This window comes from Ranitomeya imitator, chromosome 2 (assembly GCF_032444005.1).
Source record: "Ranitomeya imitator isolate aRanImi1 chromosome 2, aRanImi1.pri, whole genome shotgun sequence".
NCBI classification, from domain to species: Eukaryota; Metazoa; Chordata; class Amphibia; order Anura; family Dendrobatidae; genus Ranitomeya; species Ranitomeya imitator.
Window position 1 is genome coordinate 723031279 of NC_091283.1, and position 26889 is coordinate 723058167.

A 26889-nucleotide genomic window follows, 5' to 3' on the forward strand; every position below is an offset into this window, starting at 1 on the left:
TGGTAGAAAAAGGTGCACAAGCAACCGGGATATCTGCAGCCTTGAAAGGATTGTTAAGAAATGGAAATTAAAAAATTTGGGGGAGATTCAAAAGGAGTGGACGGCTGCTGCAGTCATTGCTTAACCCCTTTCTGCCAATGGACGTACTATTCTGTCCATGTGGGGTGGGCCCTACTTCCCAAGGACGGAATAGTACATCCAGCGCGATCGGCCGCGCTCACAGGGGGAGCGCGGCCAATCGCAGCCGGGTGTCAGCTGCCTATCGCAGCTGACATCCGGCGCTATGTGCCAGGAGCGGTCACGGACCGCCCCCGGCACATTAACCCCCGGCACACTGCGATCAAACATGATCACGGTGTGCCGGCAGTGCAGGGAAGCATCGCGCAGGGAGGGGGCTCCTTGCAGGCTTCCCTGAGACCCCCGCAGCAACGCGATGTGATCGCGTTGCTGCGAGGGTCTCCTACCTTCCTCCCTGCTCCAGGCCCGGATCCAAAATGGCCGCGGCATCCGGGTCCTACAGGGAGGGAGGTGGCTTCACAGAGCCTGCTCAGAGCAGGCACTGTGAAGCCTGCAGTGCTCTCAGACAGATCGGTGATCTGACAGAGTGCTGTGCAAACTGTCAGATCACCGATCTGTGATGTCCCCCCCCTGGGACAAAGTGAAAAAGTAAAAAAAAAAAATTCCACACGTGTAAAAAAAAAAAAAAAAAACCTAAATAATGAAAAAAAAAATATTATTCCCATAAATTCATTTCTTTATCTTAATAAAAAACCCAAACAATAAAAGTACACATATTTAGTATAGCCGCATCCGTAATGACCCAGCCTATAAAACTGTCCCACTAGTTAACCCCTTCAGAAAACACCGTAAGAAAAAAAAAAACACGAGGCAAAAAACAACGCTTTATTATCATACCGCCGAACAAAAAGTGGAATAACACGCGATCAAAAAGACAGATATAAATAACCATGGTACCGCTGAAAGCGGCATCTTGTCCCGCAAAAAACGAGCCGCCATACAGCATCATCAGCAAAAAAATAGAAAAGTTATAGTCCTCAGAATAAAGCGATGCAAAAATAATTATTTTTTCTATAAAATAGTTTTTATCGTATAAAAGCGCCAAAGCATAAAAAATGATATAAATGAGGTATCGCTGTAATCATACTGACCGAAAGAATAAAACTGCTTTATCTATTTTACCAAACGCAGAACGGTATAAACGCCTCCCCCAAAAGAAATTCATGAATAGCTGGTTTTTGGTCATTCTGCCTGATAAAAATCGGAATAAAAAGCGATCAAAAAATTCACGTGCCCGAAAATGTTACCAATAAAAACGTCAACTCGTCCCGCAAAAAAAAAGACCTCACATGACTCTGTTGACCAAAATATGGAAAAATTATAGCTCTCAAAATGTGGTAACGCAAAAAATATTTTTTGCAATAAAAAGCGTCTTTTAGTGTGTGACGGCTGTCAATCATAAAAATCTGCTAAAAAACCCGCTATAAAAGTAAATCAAACCCCACTTCATCACCCCCTTAGTTAAGGAAAAATTAAAAAATTAAAAAAATTTATTTATTTCCATTTTCCCATTAGGGTTAGGGTTAGGGTTAGGGCTAGGGTTAGGGCTAGGGTTAGGGTTAGGGCTAGGGTTACGGCTGAGGTTAGGGTTAGGGCTAGGGTTAGGGTTGGGGCTAGGGCTAGGGTTAGGGCTAGGGTTGGGGCTAAAGTTAGGGTTAGGGTTTGGATTACATTTACGGTTGGGAATAGGGTTGGGATTAGGGTTAGGAGTGTGTCTGGGTTAGAGGTGTGGTTAGGGTTACTGTTGGTATTAGGGTTAGGGGTGTGTTTGGATTAGGGTTTCAGTTATAATTGGGGGGTTTCCACTGTTTAGGCACATCAGGGGCTCTCTAAACGCGACATGGCGTCCGATCTCAATTCGAGCCAATTCTGCGTTGAAAAAGTAAAACAGTGCTCCTTCCCTTCCGAGCTCTCCCGTGTGCCCAAACAAGGGTTTACCTCAACATATGGGGTATCAGCGTACTCAGGACAAATTGGACAACAACTTTTGGGGTCCAATTTCTCCTGTTACCCTTGGGAAAATACAAAACTGGGAGCTAAAAATAATTTTTGTGGGAAAAAAAAGGATTTTTTATTTTCACGGCTCTGCATTATAAACTGTAGTGAAACACTTGGGGATTTGTTATGACCTGGTGGTTAGGAGCACCAGGAATGACCTGATAATTAAACCTCATACAGGACGAGCTCTGGGATGTGGGAGCTCTGCTGACCGCAAGCCCTAATCCTATCACACACACTAGAAATAGCCGTGGAGCGCTCCTGACCAGACCTAGGCGCCTCGTCACAGCCTAAGAACTATCTAGCCCTAGAGATAGAAAATAAAGCCTACCTTGCCTCAGAGAAATTCCCCAAAGGTACAGGAAGCCCCCCACATATATTGACTGTGAGTAAGATGAAAGTCACAAACGCAGAAATGAAACAGGTTTCAGCAAAGGGAGGTCAGACTTACTAAATAGACAGAGGATAGGAAAGGTAACTTTGCGATCAGCACAAAAACCTACAAAGACCACGCAGAGTGTGCAAAAAAAGACCTCCGCACCGACTCACGGTGCGGAGGGGCCACTCTGCATCCCAGAGCTTCCAGCTAGCAAGACAAAATCATGAAAACCAGCTGGACAAGAAAACAGAGAACAAAATAAGACTATAAGGAACTAAGCTTCTGCAGGAGAAGGCAGGTCACCAGAGAGATCCAGGAGCGAACTGAACGAATGCAAAAACTGTTGTGAATTCTGTGGCAGAGCTCCCTCCTGTGGTCACAAGTGGTACTTCGGCTGATTCTCTCTGTGAGCTTCTGTTGGTGGAGGGAAGTGGTACTGCGGCTTCTGAGTTTCCTCCCTCAGGTGATCTGGTGAGGTCGTTAGGTGCTTCTCTACTTAACTCCACCTAATGCTTTGATCCTGGCTTCCTGTCAATGTTCCAGTGTTGGACTTGCTTTTCCCTGGATCATTCCTGTGGCCTGCTGCTCTGCATAGCTAAGTTCTTCTTTGCTATTTGTTTGCTATTTTTTCTGTCCAGCTTGTCTATTTTGTTGCTGGAAGCTCTGGGACGCAAAGGGTGTACCTCCGTGCCGTTAGTTCGGTACGGAGGGTCTTTTTGCCCCCTTTGCGTGGTTTTCTTTAGGGTTTTGTGTAGACCGCAAAGTTACCTTTTCTATCCTCGCTCTGTTAAGAAAGTCGGGCCTCACTTTGCTGAATCTATTTCATCTCTGCGTTTGTCTTTTCATCTTAACTCACAGTCATTATATGTGGGGGGCTGCCTTTTCCTTTGGGGTATTTCTCTGAGGCAAGGTAGGCTTATTTTCTATCTTCAGGCTAGTTAGTTTCTCAGGCTGTGCCGAGTTGCATAGACAGAGTTAGGCGCAATCCACGGCTGCCTCTAGTGTTGTTTGGAGAGGATTAGGGATTGCGGTCTGCAGAGTTCCCACGTCTCAGAGCTCGTTCTATGATTTTGGGTTATTGTCAGATCACTGTATGTGCTCTGACCGCTATGTCCATTGTGGTACTGAATTGCCTTTCATAACAGTACAGGAAGCCCAAAGTACTAATGATTCTCAATAGAGGGAAAAAAGAAGTTCTGAGACCATTTTTTTTTCTTTGCACTGTGTTTTGCCTTTTTTATCCCCTAGACATTTGGGTGGTTCAGTACACAGGTGTAGCGATGGACATTGGAAGTCTGTCTTCATTTGTGGATCAGCTCTCGGCAAGAGTACAAAAGATTCAAGACACTATTGATCAGAAATCTATGTTGGAGCCAAGAATTCCTATTCCTGATTTGTTTTTTGGAGATAGAACTAAGTTTCTGAGTTTCAAAAATAATTGTAAATTATTTCTGGCCTTGAAACCTCGCTCCTCTGGTGATCCAGTTCAGCAAGTTAGGATCGTTATTTCTTTTTTGCGCGGTGACCCTCAGGACTGGGCATTTTCTCTTGCGCCAGGAGATCCTGCATTGAGTAATATCGATGCGTTTTTCCTGGCGCTCGGATTGCTGTACGATGAACCTAATTCAGTGGATCAGGCAGAGAAAAATTTGCTGGCTCTTTGTCAGGGTCAGGATGAGATAGAGGTATATTGTCAGAAATTTAGAAAGTGGTCCCTGCTCACTCAATGGAATGAATCTGCGCTGGCAGCTATGTTCAGAAGGGGTCTCTCTGAAGCCCTTAAGGATGTCATGGTGGGATTTCCTATGCCTTCTGGTTTGAATGAGTCTATGTCTTTGGCCATTCAGATCGGTCGACGCTTGCGTGAGCGTAAATCTGTGCACCATTTGGCGGTATTACCTGAGCTTAAACCTGAGCCTATGCAGTGCGATAGGACTTTGACCAGAGTTGAACGGCAAGAACACAGACGTCTGAATGGGCTGCGTTTCTACTGTGGTGATTCCACTCATGCTATCTCTGATTGTCCTAAGCGCACTAAGCGGTTCGCTAGGTCTGCCACCATTGGTACGGTACAGTCAAAATTTCTTCTGTCCGTTACCTTGATCTGTTCTTTGTCATCGTATTCTGTCATGGCATTTGTGGATTCAGGCGCTGCCCTGAATTTGATGGACTTGGAGTATGCTAAGCGTTGTGGGTTTCTCTTAGAGCCCTTGCAGTGTCCAATTCCATTGAGAGGAATTGATGCCACGCCTTTGGCCAAGAATATGCCTCAATACTGGACCCAGCTGACCATGTGCATGGCTCCTGCACATCAGGAGGTTATTCGCTTTCTGGTGTTGCATAATCTGCATGATGTGGTCGTGTTGGGGTTGCCATGGCTACAAGCCCATAATCCAGTATTAGATTGGAAATCCATGTCGGTGTCCAGCTGGGGTTGTCAGGGGGTACATGGTGATGTTCCATTTCTGTCAATTTCGTCATCCATACCTTCTGAGGTTCCAGAGTTCTTGTCTGATTACCGGGATGTATTTGATGAGCCCAAGTCCGATGCCCTACCTCCGCATAGGGATTGTGATTGTGCTATCAATTTGATTCCTGGTAGTAAATTCCCAAAAGGTCGACTGTTTAATTTATCCGTGCCTGAGCACGCCGCTATGCGCAGTTATGTGAAGGAATCCCTGGAGAAGGGGCATATTCGCCCGTCGTCGTCACCATTGGGAGCAGGGTTCTTTTTTGTGGCCAAGAAGGATGGTTCGCTGAGACGTTGTATAGATTACCGCCTTCTAAATAAGATCACGGTTAAATTTCAGTACCCCTTGCCATTGTTATCTGATTTGTTTGCTCGGATTAAGGGGGATAGTTGGTTCACCAAGATAGATCTTCGTGGTGCGTATAGTATAATCTGGTGCGAATCAGGCGAGGAGATGAATGGAAAACTGCATTTAATACGCCCGAGGGTCATTTTGAGTATCTAGTGATGCCATTCGGACTTGCCAATGCTCCATCAGTGTTTCAGTCCTTTATGCATGACATCTTCCGAGAGTACCTGGATAAATTCCTGATTGTGTACTTGGATGACATTTTGATCTTCTCGGATGATTGGGAGTCTCATGTGAAGCAGGTCAGAACAGTTTTTCAGGTCCTGCGTGCTAATTCTTTGTTTGTGAAGGGATCAAAGTGTCTCTTTGGTGTGCAGAAGGTTTCATTTTTGGGGTTCATCTTTTCCCCTTCTACTATCGAGATGGATCCTGTTAAGGTCCAAGCCATCCATGATTGGACTCAGCCGACATCTCTCAAAAGTCTGCAAAAGTTCCTGGGCTTTGCTAATTTTTATCGTCGCTTCATCTGCAATTTTTCTAGTATTGCCAAACCATTGACCGATTTGACCAAGAAGGGTGCTGATTTGGTCAATTGGTCTTCTGCTGCTGTGGAAGCTTTTCAAGAGTTGTAGCGTCGTTTTTCTTCTGCCCCTGTGTTGTGTCAACCAGATGTTTCTCTTCCGTTCCAGGTCGAGGTTGATGCTTCTGAGATTGGAGCAGGGGCTGTTTTGTCGCAGAGAGGTTCTGATTGCTCAGTGATGAAACCATGCGCTTTTTTTTCCAGGAAGTTTTCGCCTGCTGAGCGAAATTGTGATGTGGGCAACCGAGAGTTGCTGGCCATGAAGTGGGCATTCGAGGAGTGGCGTCATTGGCTTGAAGGAGCTAAGCATCGCGTGGTGGTATTGACTGATCATAAGAACTTGACTTATCTTGAGTCTGCTAAGCGGTTGAATCCTAGACAGGCTCGTTGGTCGCTGTTTTTTGCCCGTTTTGACTTTGTGATTTCGTACCTTCCGGGCTCTAAAAATGTGAAGGCGGATGCTCTGTCTAGGAGTTTTGTGCCCGACTCTCCGGGTTTGTCTGAGCCGGCGGGTATCCTCAAGGAAGGAGTAATTGTGTCTGCCATCTCCCCTGATTTGCGGCGGGTGCTGCAAAAATTTCAGGCTAATAAACCTGATCGTTGTCCAGCGGAGAGACTGTTTGTCCCTGATAGGTGGACCAATAAAGTTATCTCTGAGGTTCATTTTTCGGTGTTGACTGGTCATCCTGGAATTTTTGGTATCAGAGAGTTAGTGGCTAGATCCTTTTGGTGGCCGTCTCTGTCGCGGGATGTGCGTGCTTTTGTGCAGTCCTGTGGGATTTGTGCTCGGGCTAAGCCCTGCTGTTCTCGTGCCAGTGGGTTGCTTTTGCCCTTGCCGGTCCCGAAGAGGCCTTGGACACATATCTCTATGGATTTTATTTCTGATCTTCCCGTTTCTCAAAAGATGTCAGTCATTTGGGTGGTCTGTGATCGCTTTTCTAAGATGGTCCATCTGGTACCCTTGTCTAAATTGCCTTCCTCCTCTGATTTGGTGCCATTGTTCTTCCAGCATGTGGTTCGTTTACATGGCATTCCAGAGAATATCGTTTCTGACAGAGGTTCCCAGTTTGTTTCAAGGTTTTGGCGAGCTTTTTGTGGTAGGATGGGCATTGACTTGTCTTTTTCCTCGGCTTTCCATCCTCAGACTAATGGCCAGACCGAACGAACCAATCAGACCTTGGAAACATATCTGAGATGCTTTGTTTCTGCCGATCAGGATGACTGGGTGTCCTTTTTGCCTTTGGCTGAGTTCGCCCTTAATAATCGGGCCAGCTCGGCTACCTTGGTTTCGCCATTTTTCTGCAATTCTGGGTTCCATCCTCGTTTCTCTTCAGGACAGGTTGAGTCTTCGGACTGTCCTGGTGTGGATACTGTGGTGGACAGGTTGCAGCAGATTTGGACTCATGTAGTGGACAATTTGACCTTGTCCCAGGAGAAGGCTCAACGTTTCGCTAATCGCAGACGCCATGTGGGTCCCCGACTTCGTGTTGGGGATCTGGTTTGGTTATCTTCTCGTCATATTCCTATGAAGGTTTCCTCTCCTAAGTTTAAACCTCGTTTCATTGGTCCGTATAGGATTTCTGAGGTTCTTAATCCTGTGTCTTTTCGTCTGACCCTTCCAGATTCTTTTTCCATACATAACGTATTCCATAGGTCATTGTTGCGGAGATACGTGGCACCTATGGTTCCATCTGTTGATCCTCCTGCCCCGGTTTTGGTGGAGGGGGAATTGGAGTATATTGTGGAGAAGATTTTGGATTCTCGTGTTTCTAGACGGAAACTCCAGTATCTGGTTAAATGGAAGGGTTATGCTCAGGAAGATAATTCCTGGGTTTTTGCCTCTGATGTCCATGCTCCCGATCTTGTTCGTGCCTTTCCTGTGGCTCATCCTGGTCGGCTTGGGGGCTCTGGTGAGGGTTCGGTGACCCCTCCTCAAGGGGGGGGTACTGTTGTGAATTCTGTGGCAGAGCTCCCTCCTGTGGTCACAAGTGGTACTTCGGCTGATTCTCTCTGTGAGCTTCTGTTGGTGGAGGGAAGTGGTACTGCGGCTTCTGAGTTTCCTCCCTCAGGTGATCTGGTGAGGTCGTTAGGTGCTTCTCTACTTAACTCCACCTAATGCTTTGATCCTGGCTTCCTGTCAATGTTCTAGTGTTGGACTTGCTTTTCCCTGGATCATTCCTGTGGCCTGCTGCTCTGCATAGCTAAGTTCTTCTTTGCTATTTGTTTGCTATTTTTTCTGTCCAGCTTGTCTATTTTGTTGCTGGAAGCTCTGGGACGCAAAGGGTGTACCTCCGTGCCGTTAGTTCGGTACGGAGGGTCTTTTTGCCCCCTTTGCGTGGTTTTCTTTAGGGTTTTGTGTAGACCGCAAAGTTACCTTTTCTATCCTCACTCTGTTAAGAAAGTCGGGCCTCACTTTGCTGAATCTATTTCATCTCTGCGTTTGTCTTTTCATCTTAACTCACAGTCATTATATGTGGGGGGCTGCCTTTTCCTTTGGGGTATTTCTCTGAGGCAAGGTAGGCTTATTTTCTATCTTCAGGCTAGTTAGTTTCTCAGGCTGTGCCGAGTTGCATAGGCAGAGTTAGGCGCATACCACGGCTGCCTCTAGTGTTGTTTGGAGAGGATTAGGGATTGCGGTCTGCAGAGTTCCCATGTCTCAGAGCTCGTTCTATGATTTTGGGTTATTGTCAGATCACTGTATGTGCTCTGACCGCTATGTCCATTGTGGTACTGAATTGCCTTTCATAACAAAAAACATTGACAGCTGGCATGGAGTAACGATCTGAGAGGAGTTAAATAGAGCAGCCAACCAAAGGATAAACCACGTCACCTGTGTAAGGAACCTCAGAAGCAGCAGCTTCACTCAAAGCCACCAGAGGGAGCCCATAGACAGAACTCGCCGAAGTACCATTCACGACCACAGGAGGGAGTTCGACAACAGAATTCACAACAGGGATTCAAAGTTTTCACAACATATCTAGATAAGTTCCTTGGGGGGTCTAGTTTCCAATATGGGGTCACTTGTGGGGGGTTTCTACTGTTTAGGTACATTAGGGGCTCTGCAAACGCAATGTGATGCCTGCAGACCATTCCATCTAAGTCTGCATTTCAAATGGCGCTCCTTCCCTTCCGAGCCCTCCCATGTGCCCAAACGGTGGTTCCCCCCCACATATGGGGTATCAGCGCACTCAGGACAAATTGGACAACAACTTTTGGGGTCCAATTTCTCCTGTTACCCTTGGGAAAATACAAAACTGGGGGCTAAAAAATAATTTTTGTGGGAAAATATTTTTGTTTTATTTTTACGGCTCTGCATTATAAACTTCTGTGAAGCCCTTGGTGGGTCAAAGTGTTCACCACACATCTAGATAAGTTCCTTATTTGGTCTACTTTCCAAAATGGTGTTACTTGTGGGGATTTCAATGTTTAGGCACATCAGTGGCTCTCCAAACGCAACATGGTGTCCCATCTCAATTCCAGTCAATTTTGCATTGAAAAGTCAAATGGCGCTCCTTCCCTTCTGAGCTCTCCCATGCACCCAACCAGTGGTTTACTCCCACATATGGGGTATCAGCATACTCAGGACAAATTGTACAACAACTTTTGTGGTCCAATTTCTTCTCTTACCCTTGGGAAAATAAAAAATTGGGGGTGAAAAGATAATTTTTGTGAAAAAAAAAGATTTTTTATTTTTACGGTTCTGCATTATAAACTTCTGTGAAGCACTTGGTGGGTCAAAGTGCTCACCACACCTCTAGATAAGTTCCTTAGGGAGTATACTTTCCAAAATGGTGTCACGTGTGGGGGGTTTCAATGTTTAGGCAAATCAGTGGCTCTCCAAACGCAACATGGCGTCCCATCTCAATTCCAGTCAATTTTGCATTGAAAAGTCAAATGGCGCTCCTTCGCTTCCGAGCTCTGTCATGCGCCCAAACAGTGGTTTACCCCCACATGTGGGGTATCGGCGTATTCAGGATAAATTGTACAACAATGTTTGTGGTCCATTTTCTCCTGTTACCCTTGGTAAAGTAAAACAAATTGGAGCTGAATTAAATTTTTTGTGAAAAAAAGTTAAATGTTAGCTTTTATTTAAACATTCCAAAAATTCCTGTGAAACACCTGAAGGGTTAATAAACTTCTTGAATGTGGTTTTGAGCACCTTGAGGGGTGCAGTTTTTAGAACGGTGTCACACTTGGGTATTTAATATCATATAGACCCCTCAAAATGACTTCAAATGAGATGTGGTCCCTAAAAAAAATGGTGTTGTAAAAATGAGAAATTGCTGGTCAACTTTTAACCCTTATAACTCCCTAACCAAAAAAAATATTGGTTCCAAAATTGTGCTGATGTAAAGTAGACATGTGGGAAATGTTACTTATTATGTATTTTGTGTGACATATCTCTGTGATATAATTGCATAAAAATTCAAATTTGGAAAATTGCGAAATTTTCAAAATTTTCGCCAATTTTACATTTTTTCACAAATAAACGCAGATAATATCAAAGAAATTTTACCACTATCATGAAGTACAATATGTCACGAGAAAACAATGTCAGAATTACCGGGATCCGTTGAAGCGTTCCAGAGTTATAACCTCATAAAGGGACAGTGGTCAGAATTGTAAAAATTGACCTGGTCCATAACGTGCAAACCACACTTGGGGGTAAAGGGGTTAAAGAGCCACCACACACAGCATATCCAGGACATGGGCTATAAGTGTCATATTCCTTGTGTCAAGCCACTCATGACTAATAAACAACGCCAGAAGCGTCTTACCTGGGCCAAAGAGAAAAAGAACCGGACTGTTGCTCTGTGGTCCAAGGTGTTGTTTTCAGATGAAAGTAAATTTTGCATTTCATTTGGAAATAAGGCCCCAGAGTTTAGAGGAAGAGTGGAGAGGCACACAATCCAAGCTGCTTGAGGTCTAGTGTGAAATTTCCACAATCAGTGATGGTTTCGAGAGCAACATCATCTGCCGGTGTAGGTCCACTGTGTTTTATCAAGACCAGAGTCAGTGTAGCTGTCTACCAGGAAATTTTAGAGCACTTCATGCTTGCCTCTGCCAACAAGCTTTTTGGAGATGGAAATGTCATTCTTGAGCAGAACTTGGCACCTGTCCACACTGCCAAAAGTACCAATACCTGGTTTGCAAACAACAGTATCACTGTGCTTGTTTGGCCAGCAAACTCGCCTGATCTTAACTCCATAAAGAATCTATGGGGTATTGTCAAGAGGAAGATGAGAGACACCAGACTCAACAATGCAGACGAGCTGAAGGCTGCTATCAAAGCAACCTGGGTTTCCATAACACCTCAGCAGTGCCACAGGCTCATCGCCTCCATGCCACGCCACATTGATGCAGTTAGTAATTGATGCAAAAGGAGCCCCAGCCAAGTATTGAGTGCATTTACTGAACATACATTTCAGTAGGCCAACATTTCGGATTTTACAATAATTTTTCAAGCTGGTGTTATAAAGTATTCTAATTTACTGAGATAATGACTTTTGGGTTTTCATTGGCTGTAAGCCATAATCATCAACATTAACAGAAATAAACACTTGAAATAGATCGCTCTGCTAGCAATGACCCTACATATAATATGAGTTTCACTTTTTGTATTGAAGAACTGAAATAAATTAACTTTGTCATGAAATTCTAATTTTGTGAGAAGCACTTCTATCATGCATAGGGTAGAAGTACAAAAGATTATTGATTTTAATTCCATGTGACTTCTTTATGGTAACTATACCCAATTAAACTTAATTATATTATGAAAAAAAGTTAAAGAGAGCAGCTCAGAGGAGCTTGGATTGTAATCAGGCTGGTCATAGGACTCTAAATATAACCGACAATACTTCACTAGTATCATTTTAATTGACTGAATAGTTCACATATTGTTACTAATTTGACTGAAAAACACAGGAGCCATGATTCACTTTTTAGCAGACAGGCGGCCATATAATTTGTGAGAGCATGGCATCACCATCAGCTTGAAAGCTGCATAGAAATAAATCACGCTGTCATGCTCAGGTCAGGAGAGGTGCGGGACAGTCCGGGGCAACGTGACCTCCTGCTCCCAACGCTGGCGCAGGAGAATCCTGACAGCCCTGCACTGCGTGCTGTGAGGATTCACAAATCTACTGTCACACCTTGTGACTGCAGACTTGAACTATAAACTATAAAACCCCTTTAATGAATGCTGATGGACTATACACAAGTCAATCGGCATAGGTTTACTAGTCCATTCATGCAAACGAAAAAAAAAAACTGAAAAGTGATTGGTAATGCCATCATTTTGCCAAATACAGCATCATGCAGTTATGAGCAAATCCCTTGTGTACATTGGGTAATGTGTTGAGGCCAATTATGATTTTGTGACAAAAACTGATCTCCTGGCAAATGAGTTTTGTTCATGCATTGGAAGATTGGCAGCATGTTTACATGACCTGAAAAATGGGAACAAGTGTGCTTATAAATGTTGGTTCACTGATATTGCCCTATGTAAATGTGGTTTGCTCGAATAGCAAGTTGCTTTGCACAAGGACATTCATTATATGAGTGTTCTGGGAAAAAGTTCTATCTTCCACTGACCCTAAAATGAAAATTATAGGAGAAATAGTGTGGACTTCTTATCAAACGGGGTAAATCCGTTCTTTTGCTAGTGGACCCCTTCCCACAATTTCTATATTTGGCTGAAATATTTAGGGAAAAAAGTTTATGCAAGCCCTCAAGATTATGCACCTCTTAATCTATCTTCAATTTAAAACAAAGAAAACACATTGGGCACAATTCACCAATGTGTTTTCACCAAAATCCAATTCCCTTTGGATGTTTAAAACTATATGCATAATTCGTAGTTACGAAAAAAGGCTGTGTCTTTCAGAGCTTTTTCACCAGTCCCAGCCAGCTTCTCCAATTTTTATAAAACCTGAGGTGGGATGGTCATGGGCCATGGCCAAATGTATCTGACTTATTAATGATAATATATGACCCTAAACTGAATAACTTCAGAAATGGACTTTGGTCCCTGACTGGAGGAACATTTATGGGGGTGGAGCATGGCAAATAAAGCATATACAAAATTCATTAAGAGGTGAATGCATCATAATGAATTTGGTGCATATTACTGCAGTGCACTCTTCATCAATACTGATTACAAAACCACAGTCTTGATAAATTGGGTCCTTGATATAGTCTCCCAATATCAACAGTGGGCAATCACAGAAAATCACATTGTATGATTTTTACATAATTAATTAACATTTTATTGCATCAAATAAGTTTTTGTTAAAATGGAAAATCAAAACGTAATACTTGGTACAGAAAACTTTGCTTCCAACTACAGAGGTCAGACTTTTCCTGTAGTTCTTGATCAAGTTTGCAGACACTGCAGCAGGGTACTTGGCTAACTCCTCCATAAAGATCTTCTCCAGATCTTTCAGGTTTTGGGGCTGTCACATGGGAACTTTGAGTTTCAGCTCCCTCCAAAGATTTTCTATTGGGTTCAGGTCTGGAGACTGGGGCCACGTCAGGACATTGCAATGCTTCTTATGAAGCCTCGCCTTAGTTGCATTGTGTGTTACGGGTCATTATCATTCTGTAAGACCCAGCCATGACCCATCTTCAATGCTCTTACTGAGGGAAGGAGGTTGTTGGCCAAAATCTCCCGATACATGACCTCATCCATCCTCCCTCCAATATGGTGCAGTTATCCTTAATCTGTTGCAGAAAAGCACTCCTAAAGTATGATGTTTCCCCCACTATGCTTCATGGTTGGGACAGTGTTCTTGAGGTTGCACTCATCTTTCTTCATCCTACTAACACGGCGAGTGGAATTGATACCAAAAAAGTTTTATTTTGGTCTCACATGGCCTTCTCCCATGCCTTCTCTGGATCATACAGATGGTCAGTGGTGAACTTCGCTCCTATGTACAGTAGGTGAGCCGAGTTGTGCCAGCTTCTAGCCTGGCACAAAATATGAAAAAAATAAAAAAATATAAAAGTTTAAAGGGACTCTGTCACCTGAATTTGGAGGGAACAATTTTCAGCCATAGAGGCGCAGGTTTTCGGGTGTTTGATTCACCCTTTCCTTACCCACTGGCTGCATGCTGGCTGCAATATTGGATTGAAGTTCATTCCTGCACAAGGCAATCTTGCCTTGTGCAGGCATGTACTACGGAGGACAGAGAACCTGGCGGGATTGGTTCTTATGGGTCAGATCAGTGAGGGGCTTGGCTACGCTGCTGTAATTGGGAACGAATTTCCTGTAATACTCCGCTGTCCCTAGAAACGCCATGACCTGGGTTTTAGTGCGTGGGGTGGGCCATTTGGCTATGGCCTCAATCTTGGCTGGTTCTGGTGGCTGTTTCCCACTTCCCACCCAATGCCCTAAATACTGAACCTCTGCTTTGCCCACGTGACACTTGTTTGGGTTCACGGTGATTCCGGCCTTGTGGAAATTGTCCAATACTGTCTCTAGGTGATTTAGATGTTCTTCCCATGTCGCACTGTAGATGGCGATGTCATCCAGGAAGGCACAAGCATAGTCCTGGAGACCATCCAGAAGCCGGTCAGCCAGCCTCTGGAAGGTCGCCGAGGCATTCTTCATCCCAAATGGCATAACTCGAAACTGGAATAAGCCAAACGGGGTGACAAATGCCGACTTGGGAATAGCGTCAGAACTAAGGGGAATCTGCCAGTAGCCTTTGCATAGATCGATGGTGGTCAAATACTTTGCCCCCGCCAGCCGGTTTAACAAGTCATCCACACGCGGCATGGGATATGCATCCGTCACTGTTTTCTCATTGAACTTACGATAGTCTACACAAAACCGTGTAGTCCCATCCTTCTTGGGCACTAACACTACGGGGATGCCCAGGGACTATCTGACTCTTCAATGACCCCTAAACGCAACATCTCTTGTATCTCTTGTTGCATCCCCTCTCATACAGACTCAGGGACGCAGAACAGGTTTTGTCGCAGGGGGGTCTGCTCCTGGGTCTCAACCTTGTGTTGTGCCAGGCGAGTGTACCCTGGTCTCCCTGAAGACATCCTCTGTCGCTGCCTCAAAAACTCCTCCGCCTGCTGTCTCTCCCAGGGGCCTAGGTCTTCACCCAAGTGTACCTGGTCCCATGTTTTAGATTGAGTCCTTTCCCCTAAGACATCCGGCAAGGGAAGTCTGGCTAAATCCTCTGCTTCAAGTGCACAGATGGCCACTTCCTCTTCAGGGCGCTCCTGGTAGGGCTTCAGCATATTCACGTGGAACATGCGGATAACCCTGGGGTCGTCACAATCGGCAACATTATAGGTTGTGTCGGCTATTTTCCCCACTAGAAAAAATGAAAATGTTCCAGCTCCAAGTGAGTAAAATGGAAAAACTTGACAAAGACCTTTCCGGTCAAAACGCGTTGCCGAACTCACTCAGGTCATGGTGTTGTCTGTATGGAGCATTGGAGTATTAGGTTTTTAAATTTTCTTATTAAAGTTTTTCCATTTTACTCACTTGGAGCTGGAACATTTTCGTTTTTTCTATTGACTCGCATCTCATCAGGACCTGGTTCCGTGCTCTGCTGGAAATGGTGAGCTGGCTTTTTTTCTTTTTTTGTATATTTTCCCCACTACCTGGTAGGGCCCCTGCCATGCAGCTTGGAACTTAACTTGTTCTGCCTAGTGGGCTCTAACACCAGGACCTTCTGTCCTATTTCCAAGGTGCACTCTCTGGCCCTCCGATCGTACCATATGCGCTGGCGCCACTGGGTCACCTGCATGTTCTCACGTACAGCCTGGGTCAGCTCCTGTAGGCGGTCCCGGAATTCCAGCACATAGGGTACAATAGGTACCCCTTCTATGAGGCCCTCCCCTTCCCAGTGTTCTAGCACTAAGTTTAGGGGTCCCTTTACCCGTCTCCCATATACCAGCTCGAACGGTGAGAACCCCGTGGATTCTTGGGGCACCTCCCGATAGGCAAACAGGAGGTGTGGCAAGAATTTCTCCCAGTCCCTGTAGGTCCTGGTAAAAGTCCCAATGAGTTGTTTTAACGACCCGTTAAAGCGTTCACACAACCCATTGGTTTGCGGGTGGTACGGGGTGCTTCTAATGGACTTTACGCCACACAGCTTCCACAGTTGATTGGTCACCTCTGCTGTAAACTGGGTACCCTGGTCCGAGACAATCTCCCGGGGGAAATCCAACCCATGAGGAAACCTGGAGCAGGGCGGCCGCCACCATCTCTGTCAGTATGTTAGGTAACGCAACCGACTCTGGACACTGTGTGGCATAATCTACCACTGTCAATATATACCTTTTCCCTGAGGGACTGGGTTTGGCTAATGGCCCGATCAGATTGACCGCTACTCGGCTAAATGGTTCCTCCACAATGGGGAGGGGGCATAATTTGGCCTTGCATTGATCTCCCCTCTTGCCAATGCGCTGGCAACTGTCACAGGTCTGGCAGTACTGACAAACATGATAGGTTGCCCCCGGCCAAAAAAAGTTTTGTGTCAGACGATGCCTGGTGCGCTTGATGCCGAAGTGCCGGCCAAGGGTTTGTTATGAGAGATTCGCAGTAACTCCTGCCTATACTTCTTGGGAACTACCAGGTGTCATTTTATAGTGGGGCTCGTCCCTGTGTGGTACTGCTCTGTGATCCGGTAGAGGAGTCCCTGCTTTCAGACAAACCGTTCCCCTTCCAGTATCCCTCTCCCCTCCTGTGCCTTCCCACGATATCCCTCCAATGAAGGATCCTCAAGTAACTCCCTCTTAAATTCATCTGGGGTGGCCCAAGAAATGTGTCTGGCTATGGGAATACGTGTAGGGCTGGGATGTCTTACCTGGGCCTCCTCTGAGTGTGATTCCGCCTCCGCAGCTCGAGCTTGTCTCCGGGTGGTCACAGGATATGTTTCAGCCAGAGGGGCAACCGAGAAAGCAGACAACATGGGCCCCAAGTCATTTCCCAGCAAGACATCTGCAGGAAAATCCTCCATCAAGCTGACCTCATTAAGGCCATCCCCGACTCCCCAGTTCAGGTGAATCGTGGCAGTGGGCAGTCGATGTATAGCTCCCCCTGCTACACGGACTGCCACTGTCCGGTCCGTCTTCTCTTGGCCCGGACAAGATGAGGCTTCACAAGGGTCAAAGTTGCCACATAATCTCTTAGTCCCTGCATACGTTTGCCATTAACCCACACGACCTGTCGATGCTGTTGTCGATTATCTGCCCAGGCTGCCTGCATAGGGTCTACTTCATGCAGCACTTCCTCCATCTCTTCCACCCCTTGGTTAGTCATAGCCCCCAATGCCGGGACAGCTTTACCTTGGTAGCAGTGTACAGCAGCCCGGCTGAAGGTAGCTGTTCCCGCCTTTGGCCACTGGGTATGCTGAATCCGGTTGGGACATTGTCTTTGCAGGTGGCCCAGCTGATGGCAGGTGTGGCATCGTGCCCCAGGGGGACTGTGGTAGGCCGGGTTTCTAGCTGGTCCCCCTACAATCTTTGGTGGTTTGGGGCCCTCCAGGTCCATGGGCTGACCCCTAGTGACCATCTTTGATCTGGACAACTGAGGCCTCCTGGCATCATGATGTTCATCGGCCAGACGAGCGGCTTCCTCAAGAGTCGTTGGCCACCTGTCCCTAAGCCATTCCTGTGTCTTGGGGGTTAGTCCATTAAAGAATCATTCTAACAAGAAGAGCTGGAGGACGTCCTCCTTAGTGGTTGCTTGGCTCACTTGTACCCACTGTAGCAGTGACCGCCGTAATTTACAGGCCCATTCAGCGTGGGTATCGGTTACACGTTTTATAAGTCTGTGGAACTTTTGGCGGTATGCCTCTGGTGTCAGCGCATTCTGGGCCAAGATCACTTCTTTGATCCGCTCATAGTCCATACAGTCCTCATCAGGTACTGCGTGATAAGCACCCACTGCCCTGCCTGTCAGCTTGCTGGCCAGAATCTGAACCCGTTCCTCCGGCTTCACTTGATGAAGGGCACACTGCCACTCAAAGTCCTGCAGAAAGCCATCAATGTCTGCCTCTGCCTCCCCCAACTGTCAGAAGGCATTATACTGGATCTTTTTGTGGCTTACTGTTGAAGGTATCTGGTCAAAGGCCAGAGCTCCCCCTGCTCACTGACTCTCCTCTCTCTGCTCTGCCATCGACATCTTGGCCAGCTCCACTTTGGTCCGCTCAGCCATCTCCATCTTGGCTAGCTCTATCCTGGTCCGCTCAGCCATCTTTTCCTTCAGATCAGTACGCACATCAGCCATCACCTCTCATATGATCTCTACTGCAGGGTTTGGGCCATAGAACGCCAGTCTGTTATTTACCTCCCTCTGGAATTCAGTCTCCTCCACGTTCACATTGGGGGGCGCTGCACTATCGTGTTCCATGATGGCTGCTATCAAATCCGCTTTTGTTTTGTTGCTGGCGATCAACCCTCGGGCTTCCAGCAGTTCTTTTAATGTATAGCAATAGAGGACACGGCACTCAGGGCTTCTTGGTGGTGCACAAGTTAGGTATCCAACCCGTCAAATATAAGCAATAAATTACTTGGCACTCAGGAGATAGTTATGCAATTTGAGAAGTTCATTTATTCAGTGCATCCAGTTCAAAATTAAACGTTTTCGGTCTAATCACAAGACCTTCATCAGAAACAGTTTTGAATACTGAAACACATATGCAAAAGAACAAAAAAGAAGTTTTTTAGACAAAATACAAGATGCACAGTACAATTATATGCGTATAGTACATTCTGCTCATCAAAAAAGAAAAACTACATCACATGTTAAGTGGCGAACAACAATGGTGGCGGTCTAGGTGGATCCAACCTGGTGTGCCGTGAGGCGTGGGTCTCGTTCAGGAGATGCTAAGGACCGTGAACGTGTAAAGGAAAACTGTTGTGAAGTGACCGGACCGAGTCTAGCCGAAGGACTAATAAAATGAAAGCCGACTGACCACCCCAAAAGGATACAGAGACTGAGGTGACCTCCCAAGACGCGGGGTCTTATGGCTAAGGTGCAGGGTGAGCTGCCTAAAACATAAAAACAGATATATGAATACATACAATAATGCCGTAGTGTAGATATGGTACAGAGCGACTGGGCATAAAATCCTATTAAACATGCCATAAGAGAGAACCGCCCCATGTGTGACCACCAGGAGCCTGTATCTAGATGTGTGGGTATAACCACAGGGTGCAATGCATGTAACTGGGGTAATATGCCCCCCAAGGTCCTAAACAATACCTGGAAGCCACAAGAAATATAAATGTGTCAGCCCTCAAGGTGCTAACTGCAGATGGAGTCCGGGAGAAAAAGGCGCCTGAGGAACATAACAGGATAGAGGTATAACATCATACATAGCACTGGCTCTGTAACCCAAGATGGGAAAACACCCCTGATATAATCGTAGTTACCTTTAGGAGTCTGGAGGTATAGGGGATTAGCGCTGCAGAGAGGCGAGATGCTCGCTAGGGTAGTGGCGCTATACAGGAGAGAAACAGGGAGTAGGTAACAGAGCCAAGATAAGTGCAGGACTGGGGGGGAAGGGGACATGAAGGAGGGCGCTGTAAAGAGGGAGCGCTACTATACCTGTAACCTCAGGGAGTGCTGGCGCGGTGCTGCAGAGATCGCGTGGCTCCCGGGACTGCTGACAAGCCGCGGCACTTCCGGATATAAGTGCGCGCTGCCAGAGAGTCAGCTGACCCATCGCGTCATAGAAACCACCTGACTAGCGAGGCTGCGCATGCGCAGAGAAAGAGCCGACATGAGGGGAACCCTAGAGAGCTAAAGCGCTAACGGCGCCTGTGCATAGGGACTAGCTATAGCGCTAACGGCGCCTGCGCATAGGGACTAGAGAATGGGAGCGCTGTCCATGATAACTGAAGCCGTGTACATGGGAGGGTCAGAGCGCAGGGCGGGCCATAAGAGCACCGAAGTGCTGAAGGAGAGGCTGGAACGGATACATAGGCAAGGTTGGGGACCAATGTTAAAGGCAATCTACCCACTAGCAGAAATCAGAGCAGGTCCCTAAGGTGGTCACACAGGTGCTATATAGAGATAAGTTTAACACTCTATAATATAATGGCATTATATGGGGATACTCTACCATGTGAGATAAAGCCAGTGCTCAGTGCAAAAAGGTGCAATTAACGGTTCTGTGGAGGAACAAGGGGAAAGTATGAGACATTTAAAATTGAAACAACAATAGTTAGACAAGGTCAATATACATCATCAAATAAGCTCTAAACGTACACAGTATATTACAAAAAAGCTGAGACGTCATAGTCCCTGTTTAATCCCTTAGGCTCTAGAGTCTGTAGTGTATAAATCCAGTATGCTTCCCTCCTTTGGAGCATACTGATACGGTTTTGGCCTCTTCTAGGGGTGTCTACCTGTTCTAGAACCTGGAAACGGAGTTGGGCAATGCTATGATTCTTTTCAGAAAAATGATATGGGAGGGGGAGGTGCGTCTTATTACATCGAATGGTTCCATCGACAGCAGGCCCGGCACCTCAAATTCTTCCATCTCCCACTCTTCTTTTTTAGGGAACAACCGCGGTCGCCAAAAGGGAAAACGAGGCGGGGGGGCCAGTGCCGCCGGGGAACCCAGAAACCAGATGGCAACACGCTCACAGGTAAGGACCTCCCACTGGTAGTAAATATCTCCTCGAAAAATTTGGACACACATCAACTGGCTGTACTTCAGAAGGGCTTATCCTTCTGTCCTATGTACAAGTTTAACTCATTTGAACTCAATATGGACCTACAGAGGTTTTATCGCAACCTCAGACTACGTGTCCATTTCTCGGAACAATCTCCTGCATTGAATCCTTCAAGGCAGGACAAGACCCTACTTGAACTCCGCGACCTGGGCCTACGAATCCGCAGTTCTTACATGCCACCACGGTCTAATCCACCTGTGGAAACTTTTGTTTCCCTTGTCGAGAGAGACATTAACACATTGACTCGAGAGATGGATCGGGGGAAGTTCCATTTTCACACCAATCTCTCACACTCGGAGAGACTTTCGCTGGAGCAACTATCGTCAGATAAATCTTTGATAATTAAACCAGCAGATAAGGGTGGGGCGACGGTCGTCATGGATAGGACAGACTACCTTGAGGAGGTGTTTAGACAATTAGGGGACACTATGGTGTACAAAGTAATACCACACAATCCTTTGAATCAGTTGGTCCAAAAAATCGCACCTATCATAGATTTTCACCACCAAGCAGGCACTATCGACAGTAAAATGAGGGATTTCCTCATTAAAAGGGACCCCATCACCCCCATATTTTATGTTTTACCCAAAATACATAAAAGACTAGTCAAACCACCTGGACGGCCTATTGTATCCCTGACCGATTCGGTCCTGTCTCCATTATCAATGGTGCTGGAGAAAATCCTAACGCCACTAATTAAAACCACCCGCTCTTTTCTGCTGGACACTAATGACTTTATTCAAGTTATTAAAGCCCTGGGCCCTATATCTCCCTCTTCCCTTTTAATTACTTGGGATGTTAACAGCTTGTACACTTCAATAGTCCACGAGAAAGGCTTAGCAGCTACGGACAGACTCCTGAGTGATAACAAAGTAGATATCAAAATCCGCCATTTCTGTGCCGACCTTTTGGGCTTGGTACTTAAAGAAAACTACTTTATGTTTCAGGACACCTTTTATGCCCAACAACAAGGCACAGCAATGGGTGCGAACGTAGCGCCCCCTTACGCCGTAGCGTATATGGCGGCCTTTGAAAATGACTACGTGTATAATCATCCCCTATTCATGACTCACTGCAGGGTTTGGCGGAGATATATCGATGATATATTTTGCATCTGGGACGGTCCCCTGGAGTCACTCCTGCCTTTTGACCAACACATCAACAGCATCTGGCCTGAACTCAAATTTTCCATACAACATGACACACATAGGATCAGCTTTTTGGATACCTTGATTTACAAGGAGAGGGAGGGCCACTTGGCAATAGATTTATTCACTAAACCAACAGATCGCAATGGTCTTCTACATTTCACCAGCTGCCACCCACCCTCCATTAAGAACTCCATTCCCAAATCGCAGTTCCATAGAGTTGACAGGATTGTCTCTGATGAAAATATCAGAAAAACCAGACTCATTGAGATGGAACACAAATTTACTGACAGGGGTTATCCCCAAGGGGTCTTGACGGATGCCAAACGGAGTTTATCATATAGCAAACCCAAGGATAACCAAAAGAGAATCCCCTTTGTTTCTACTTTTCATCCTTTCTCCAACCTGGTACAGTCTACCATCAAGAGACATTGGAACATTCTAACTAAAAGTTATCCCAACATTCCAGAGTTCAAAGTACCTTTCCTGTCATGTTTTAAGCGAGCCAGGAATCTTAAGGATAGGTTGGTCAAGGCAGATGTTGGCCCAGGCACGATGGTCCCCAAGCAAACCTTTCTACAAACCCAGAGACGAGGCACATTTCCCTGCCTAAACTGTCTGCAGTGCAGCAACGTTCAAAAGGGTCCCTCTGTCTTCCACCCACAAACTGGTAAGGCGATTCCTATCAAAGGGTTCTATACCTGTGAATCCACATTCGTGGTCTATCTTATCAAATGCCCTTGCGGTTTGGCCTATGTGGGGGAGACCACACAAACAGTGAGGGATAGGGTGGCCCAACATAAATCCACCATTCGATGTAATAAGACGCACCTCCCCCTCCCATATCATTTTTCTGAAAAGAATCATAGCATTGCCCAACTCCGTTTCCAGGTTCTAGAACAGGTAGACACCCCTAGAAGAGGCCAAAACCGTATCAGTATGCTCCAAAGGAGGGAAGCATACTGGATTTATACACTACAGACTCTAGAGCCTAAGGGATTAAACAGGGACTATGACGTCTCAGCTTTTTTGTAATATACTGTGTACGTTTAGAGCTTATTTGATGATGTATATTGACCTTGTCTAACTATTGTTGTTTCAATTTTAAATGTCTCATACTTTCCCCTTGTTCCTCCACAGAACCGTTAATTGCACCTTTTTGCACTGAGCACTGGCTTTATCTCACATGGTAGAGTATCCCCATATAATGCCATTATATTATAGAGTGTTAAACTTATCTCTATATAGCACCTGTGTGACCACCTTAGGGACCTGCTCTGATTTCTGCTAGTGGGTAGATTGCCTTTAACATTGGTCCCCAACCTTGCCTATGTATCCGTTCCAGCCTCTCCTTCAGCACTTCGGTGCTCTTATGGCCCGCCCTGCGCTCTGACCCTCCCATGTACACGGCTTCAGTTATCATGGACAGCGCTCCCATTCTCTAGTCCCTATGCGCAGGCGCCGTTAGCGCTATAGCTAGTCCCTATGCACAGGCGCCGTTAGCGCTTTAGCTCTCTAGGGTTCCCCTCATGTCGGCTCTTTCTCTGCGCATGCGCAGCCTCGCTAGTCAGGTGGTTTCTATGACGCGATGGGTCAGCTGACTCTCTGGCAGCGCGCACTTATATCCGGAAGTGCCGCGGCTTGTCAGCAGTCCCGGGAGCCACGCGATCTCTGCAGCACCGCGCCAGCACTCCCTGAGGTTACAGGTATAGTAGCGCTCCCTCTTTACAGCGCCCTCCTTCATGTCCCCTTCCCCCCCAGTCCTGCACTTATCTTGGCTCTGTTACCTACTCCCTGTTTCTCTCCTGTATAGCGCCACTACCCTAGCGAGCATCTCGCCTCTCTGCAGCGCTAATCCCCTATACCTCCAGACTCCTAAAGGTAACTACGATTATATCAGGGGTATTTTCCCATCTTGGGTTACAGAGCCAGTGCTATGTATGATGTTATACCTCTATCCTGTTATGTTCCTCAGGCGCCTTTTTCTCCCGGACTCCATCTGCAGTTAGTACCTTGAGGGCTGACACATTTATATTTCTTGTGGCTTCCAGGTATTGTTTAGGACCTTGGGGGGCATATTACCCCAGTTACATGCATTGCACCCTGTGGTTATACCCACACATCTAGATACAGGCTCCTGGTGGTCACACATGGGGCGGTTCTCTCTTATGGCATGTTTAATAGGATTTTATGCCCAGTCGCTCTGTACCATATCTACACTACGGCATTATTGTATGTATTCATATATCTGTTTTTATGTTTTAGGCAGCTCACCCTGCACCTTAGCCATAAGACCCCGCGTCTTGGGAGGTCACCTCAGTCTCTGTATCCTTTTGGGGTGGTCAGTCGGCTTTCATTTTATTAGTCCTTCGGCTAGACTCGGTCCGGTCACTTCACAACAGTTTTCCTTTACACGTTCACGGTCCTTAGCATCTCCTGAACGAGACCCACGCCTCACGGCACACCAGGTTGGATCCACCTAGACCGCCACCATTGTTGTTCGCCACTTAACATGTGATGTAGTTTTTCTTTTTTGATGAGCAGAATGTACTATACGCATATAATTGTACTGTGCATCTTGTATTTTGTCTAAAAAACTTCTTTTTTGTTCTTTTGCATATGTGTTTCAGTATTCAAAACTGTTTCTGATGAAGGTCTTGTGATTAGACCGAAAACGTTTAATTTTGAACTGGATGCACTGAATAAATGAACTTCTCAAATTGCATAACTATCTCCTGAGTGCCAAGTAATTTAGTTCTTTTAATGTAGTCCTTTTTAACTCCTGGTAGTTGTTTTCCATTCATTCCATTCCTCCTGTAGAAGGGATATCATATCCCGCTGTCTGCCACCAGTGTAATGGAGTCTACTAAGCCGGGGTACTAAGCTGTTTCAGGAGGTCCACTCTGCTTTGGCTGGAGTCTGAATGAAGGACGCTGGCTGGAATTGCTTGGTTACATGGGCGCATACAAAAGATCACTGCACAACATATTCTAGTATCATTAAAACTTCAGCTCAGCATGCAAAAAATAAGCCCTAACCCAACCCCAGATCACAAAAAATGGAGATGCTACGGGTATCGCAAAATTACACAATTTTTTATTTATTTTTTTAGCAAAGTTTGGATTTTTTTTTCACCACTTAGATAAAAAAAAACCTAGACATATTTGGGGTCTATGAACTCATAATGACCTTGAGAATCAAAATGGCAGCTCATTTTTAGCATTTAGTGAAGCTGGCAAAAAAGCCAAACAAAAAAACAAGTGTGGGATTGCACTTTTTTTGCAATTTCACCGCACTTGGAAATTTTTCCCATTTTCTAGTACATGACATTCTAAAACCAATGATGCAGTTCAAAATTACAACTGATCCTGCAAAAAATAAGCCCTCACATGGCCATGTTGATGGAAAAATAAAAGGAGGGGAGCGAAAAACAAAAACGAAAATACCTCGGGTCATGAAGGGGTTAAAATGCTGTCTCTCACAATCGTAGTGTACCTACGATAAAAATTAAAGACCTCTCCATTTTTTGCAGGTGGGAAAACTTGCAAAATCTGCAGTGTATCACATTCTTATTTTCCCCACTGTATCTATATCTAAACTATAGCCACTATGTGACTTCTCCGAGCAATTAAACTTTTTTTATACATATAATTATTGATGAGCTCTTTTAAAGTTATGAATCTTTGTAGCACACTCCATTACCTTACTTTTGCTTCATTCTATCTCTAACTCCATGCTGAAAGTGCTGGCTTGTCTGCCTAGTTCACGCTGTCTTAGGTGCTAATTGGTGGTGAAGTTCGGCCTCTAGAGCTTATTTTAAATGCAAGGGGGCATTACAAGTGTGAGACATGCAATGACCGACAGTCTACTCTCCTGATTTGTTTGCATAGCCCTCTTTCATTTAAAATAAGCTCTGGAGGCAGATTCTCATGCAAATCAATCTCCGGCCTATAGATCTTAGCAGATGATTTGCATATTAAAAAAAAATATATAGATTTCTCTTGAATAAGACAATGGATCACAGATATCAAGGTATCATTTTATTCAGCTTCCTATGACCTGCATGCACATGTAGACAGCATAGGAAAGTTGACCCTGCTAACAGATTCCCTTTACACTGCCGCTTACCCTGCCACTACATTTCCTGCCACTACTTCTCCGTCACATGGAGACAATAAGATAGCCATGATGTGTATAATAAGATGTGAAGCTATATTAGCTATTTCAGACATTATAAGAAAGGAGAGTATGTTGGGAGGTGAAGAAAGAAAATTCATGCTTGTGATTGATAAAAATTGGAGAATTATGATTGTAATGAACTTTTCCATAACACTAATGAGAATAAGATAGATATTTTGACAAACGTAAAAGACAGTGGAGACCTGAACCAGTATGACTCTTTTTTTTCCATAGTTTTTCTTCTTTATAAAACAGCTTATGTCTTATAAGATATAAAAACTTTCATCACAATAATAGCTCTGTACATCCTAAACACCCTTCCACCCTTCTTCCAGTGATTTGGCAGGAAAGAAAAAGAAATTTATCAAAACGAATTTTTAGATAAAGTATAAACCTCTCTACATTATTCTCTACGATTGCTAATATTAGAGAAAAGGCATGTTACTAAAGGCATATAAATGAAGAGATAGTCCATTAATTGGATCAAGGTTTGTTTAAAATGTATTCCAGAATTTTTTGTTCTTAAAATATATCTTTCCCCACTTTGCTTTCTACATCTTCTCTAAATCTTTCTCACCTCTGGTGACTTTTACATTTCAATTTGTCACAGTTTTAATTTACTGACATGGATCAGACATACGTCAGTATGGAAGATCGTTGTCAATCATTTTTTTCTCTTATTAAACAGTTTTTACATAACAACTTTAGGGGAGATCTAATATATATATATTTTGAGTCAGTCTTATGAATTGCATTTTTCAGTTGATAGTACAGTATACAAATTCATTAATATCTCCATGATCATATTCTAATTTAATTCACTCTGTTCTTTCATCTCTTCATTCTCTATAAGGCCGGCGTCACACTTGCGAGTTTTACGGACGTAAGAGCGCAGAATCTACGTCCGTAAAACTCGCAAAAAATACGGCACAATTATTCTCTATGCCCCTGCTCCTATTTGCCGTATTTTACTGATCAGTATTATACGGCTTTCTA

General features: G+C 45.1%; 1 protein-coding gene and 1 long non-coding RNA gene across 3 annotated transcripts in view; one reads left to right on the forward strand and one right to left on the reverse strand.

The window, feature by feature from the left end:
• OPN4 (opsin 4) overlaps positions 1 to 26889 on the reverse strand; it is a 185914-nt gene that overhangs the window by 150182 nt on the left and 8843 nt on the right. The window lies entirely within an intron of this gene.
• LOC138667732 (uncharacterized) lies at positions 20397 to 24432 on the forward strand. 2 transcript variants are annotated; one of them, XR_011318914.1, is made up of 4 exons: positions 20397 to 20479; positions 22855 to 22903; positions 23980 to 24039; positions 24145 to 24432. It is a non-coding gene; the product is annotated as an uncharacterized lncRNA (long non-coding RNA). The 2 variants fall into 2 exon arrangements; XR_011318913.1 differs by having other exon boundaries at positions 23980 to 24432.